The following is a 4517-nucleotide window of genomic DNA, read 5'->3' as shown; positions in this document are numbered from 1 at the left end:
TTTTTGTTAGCTTTCTTTCGATAATCCGGATGTCTCAGAAATTCAAATATAGCGACCATCATAAGGTGGATCAACCATGTGTGTTGATGGCATATCCAACAGTTTAATTCTAGATTCCTTGTTTTTTTTTAACGAGGGAATCAACCTATATCGATCATGAACTCCCATTGTCCGGCGTGTTAAAAGTGCCATTTAAGCTCGTCAGTGGACCTCCTATTGTCGCTGCAGGAATTCATGTTTATAGCAAAATCTTTGTACATCTACAAGATCGCTTTTGGTTAAGATTTCAAGATCATCATAGACCGAAAATTCCAAGATTATTATAATTGGCTATTCGAGAAATCTCAATGGTAAGTTGTGAATCTGTCTTATTAAAAGTCCAAAGTATCCTTTATCCTTATCCTTTTTCCATGTCTACATAGAATTTAACCTTCCAACAGACTCCCTGTAAAAAAAAATGGGCTTCAATTCATCCCAGGACTATTTATTTGGAAAAATGGCTTAATGGGAAAATACTCCTTGCATGTCCATACCAACTATTTTTATGTTCTTATAGCTTCTGTTCTTGGAGTCTATTAGTTTTTTATTTTTGTCCAGAAGTATAAAGGTAGTTCTATAGGTTGTTTAAAGGTAGTTCTATAGGTTGTTTAATATCTAGAGGGTACGTCTATTGATTGTTTGTGGATATATAGGTTGTTTAATATCCAGAGAGTACAGACTTATTTTTATGTTGTGTTTTTATTTAGATAAGTTAATGATAAAACTTTGTTTTTTTTGGATTTCTGGTTGAAAACTAGATATATAACTGTACAGATCTATCTTTTTGGTTTACTGTCGGCCCTTCATAGTTGATCTTCAAATTTTGTTGTGCTCCACTCCATGCTGAGCCTGCTCTTTATGTGTATCTTTGATTCAATAATAAATTGTTTCAAAAAAAAAAGAGAGTTTGTTATTTCTTCGTTGTTATGAACAACACCCAAATAACACAGGTTCCACAGTTTTGAAATTGGCGACTGATAACATGGATACAGTACAAGAAGATAAAATGCATAATAAACAACATATATATACATATATATATATTTGAAAGATCTTTTATTTACTACTGCGAAGTTTTTTGAAGTAGGTGATACCATCGCCTAGCTATAATAATAAAACCGATATTTGTTTCTTCTCGAAACAAATTAATGGCAAGCACACGAATCACAGGAATCTCTTATTCTGACGTTAATTGCAAAGAGAAGCACAATGAAGCTATAAATTATCGTTCCAGTTGCGCACGAACAGCAGTCAAATTCTTGCGCCCTCTCTGAGATCTGGAGTCCTGAGTCGTAAACAGACCCAACTTTCCAGTCTGCAGGTAGCAAATTTTATCCAGGGTGCCCTACCCAACTTCCGTCGAAGCCTCCCGTAAGCAGTAACCGGAACAAGAAGGGACTGGGTTCGGCATGACCTGTTAATGAATAAGGGTTTGCAATACCCCACACTGCATTGTAATTGCGCAGACTCATTTCACGCAAACTCAGTGTCCTACCTGCATTGCATGCAAAATTCCTCAATTCAGATCGCATAATTGAATACAGTCATTGAAGAAAAAATTGTAAATTGTTTGTGATTTGCTCTATAGGATATTAATACTATTTTTACGGGTTGAATTCTTTTGACATTTTTGGGTTAGGATTAGTTCTATAGTTAATCTAAACGCAAGTGATCCCTTTAAAACAATTTATCTCATACAATATTATTTATGAACCATATTAGAAAAATAAAATTTAATACTTATATGAGCCATGGTCCATGGTTACTCCACCTCGGTAACTTGAACCAAGGAAATGTCTGTTTGGCCTCCTTGATACAGAAACTGGACAGCAAGATAGTCGGGATAGTGACTGCTTTCGTCTACTTTGATGGACATATTTTTACCTGGATAATCCCATGGGATGCTGTAATCATATTCAAGTCATAAACAATTAAACACATATCCATCATGTCACTGTCCGGAATTGAACAAAGATTCAAACTATAGAGAAACAAATAAAGATTCAAGCTGTAGACAAACTTATGGTTGTTTCAGTTATAATGTTCCTCGTACTAGCTTCACTAGGAATTTTTTTTTGGATTCTTGAATTGGTGCTCACCGTTTATGCTCCACGCCCAGGCCAGCCCCCATGTTGAGAAGTTGGTCGATTTTACCGGGGCGTGCCAAGCTTGCGAAGGTGTGAAAGTATAGAAGAAAATCTGTCCTATTGTCGTCTGTAAAGTCCGTAACCACAACTTTCACCCCTGATTTGGTGCAAACGGCCGAATCTGTGCATCTTATCTGATTTTATTCAAATAATAATTCAGACAAAAAATTAAAATACAATTAGAGAAAAATTATACTACAATCAAACAAAGAGCTACGCCACAGAGGAGAGAACAAAAAGATTATACTACAATTAAAAAAGAAGATTGTACTGTAATCAACTAAGAATTACACTAGAAATGTCCCGAGGACGATGTTAGAGGAATTCAATATATTGCAATGGATTAAATTTAATTACGCTAAGGGTTTCCCTTTGAAATGAATTGCCCGAGCCGCCGGACACTCTAGATTTGTGGTGTTAGACGATTGAACGAATTTTGATCGTTGATCTAAAACTGAAATAATAAGTTATCGTGTAAGGTTGTCTGCGGTCCATTCTCTATGTTACATGATAGAAATATATTCTTCCATCGGATTGATATCTCTTAAAGAATTCGCAAAATTGCCGAGTACCTCAATCAGCCGCAAAAACTGCAAGACCGCCAGGTGCCTCCATCAAGCACCAAATCCAGGAAGTTACTAACTCCCCAGTCGCTGTAACGATAAGGAATGGCACTCAACAACAATTGAAGTTGTATTAATAAAAATGACACTCAAAAACATTTGAAGTTGTATTAATAGAAAGTTGAAACGTTATAATCCCCAACCTTTGTAATGCCCAAACCTCTTCTTTCATTAACCTGTGTGGGTACAAAAGGCGTTATTGATTTTGTTGGGCCAGCGGACCAGCAGACCCTTCTTCCAGATTCTTTAGAACAAACCATTAATTCTTGTTGAACATTTCTTGCTGTGGAAAGTGAATGCAGGGGCCTATGAATGAATAGGGTGCCTTGTTAGCGTAAATTGAAGGGATTGTGCTCTTTTGCTCTATCCTGTGGGCCTGTGAATGAATAGGGTGTCTTGTTAGCGTAAATTGAATGGATCGTGCTCTGCTGCTCTATCGTGTGTCAATACCACGAATTTGTATATCCGGGCTCATGCAGGAAAGACTGGGTTTCGCGAGTGAATTCCAGTCTTATAGTTAGCTTCTAACATGAATTATTTTTGTTAGCTTTCTTTCGATAATCCGAATGTCTCAGAATTTCATATATAGCGACCATCATAAGGTGGATCAGCCATGTGTGTTGATGGCATATCCAACATTTTAATTCTAGATTCCTTGTTTTTTTTTAACGAGGGAATCAACCTATATAGATCATGAACTCCCATTGTTCGGCGTATTAAAAGAGCCATTTAAGCTTGTTAGTGGACCTCCTACTGTCGCTACTCAAAGTCCAAGTTATCATTTTTCTAATTTTCTATATTGGTGCTGCTAAGATTTTCTGGATTGTAAATTGTTTTGAATGATATGTTATTATCCTTTTTCTGCATTTTCGATTGTCGTGAACAAGATTTCTGTTAAATCCTTGAAGCACTTATTGTCCATATAGAACTTCTAAAATAGAAAAACACTAACAAGAACTTGAACAATACAAAGACTAGTGGTCTTAAGAAAAAGGGGAAGGATTATCGATTAATACTCTGTCATTGACTTCAGAGATATCGATCATACCAACCTTCAGGTGCACTCCACCTTTGGATAAGGAATCTGCGTGGGAGTTGGGCTCATGGAAAATATGAGTAAAGGAGATGGAATTTAATCTGGTCTTCATTTCTATAATGTGATCCATAACAGATTGAATTCTTCGCAAAGCAGATTTTCCATTAAGCATGTTCACAGTAATATTTGAGCTTTCATAAACGTGGAGTCTTCCAACTTCATTTTCAATTGCTATGCAACAGAGGTTGATAGTTCTTCCTAAACAATCAGGGCCCGACAAGAGTAATAGAATGCAATGATTTTAAGAAGATGCATTCCCCTGTGCCGCATCTTCCAGAGTTACCTTCAAAGGCACCCATACCTCTTTTGTGTACACATGTTCTTGACACAATTGCTTTGTTCTAAGTCTTATGGGCAGTGATGAACAAACTTACTAGATGAGCCCAATCATATATTATATGGAACCAAAACGTTTCTAGCCGTAGCATACAAGGAAATACATTGCACCAAACAGAAATGCATCTTCCCCTGTGTGAGTGCCTTCTGATATTGTATTGGTTGATTGTACCTAATTAATTTCCCCATCTTTTCCCAACCACATACAAGTCAAGACAATCTTCAAGGTAATTATCCATGTGAAAAGACTACAAAATCCTCACTTTCATTAACATG

The 4517-nt window shown here is 36.5% G+C and overlaps 1 pseudogene; it reads right to left on the bottom strand.

The window, feature by feature from the left end:
* Nucleotides 1–1184: 1184 nt before the first annotated feature.
* LOC149209024 (expansin-like A3) lies at nucleotides 1185–4204 on the bottom strand (annotated as a pseudogene).
* Between the last annotated feature and the right edge of the window lie 313 nt (nucleotides 4205–4517).

The sequence above is a fragment of the Pinus tabuliformis genome, chromosome 1_2, assembly GCF_031772625.1.
Source record: "Pinus tabuliformis cultivar Carrire ecotype Pingquan chromosome 1_2, CPIR1, whole genome shotgun sequence".
Lineage (NCBI taxonomy): Eukaryota > Viridiplantae > Streptophyta > Pinopsida > Pinales > Pinaceae > Pinus > Pinus tabuliformis.
Note: the sequence above shows the minus strand (reverse complement) of the source record. Positions and strands in the feature narration are given on the sequence as shown.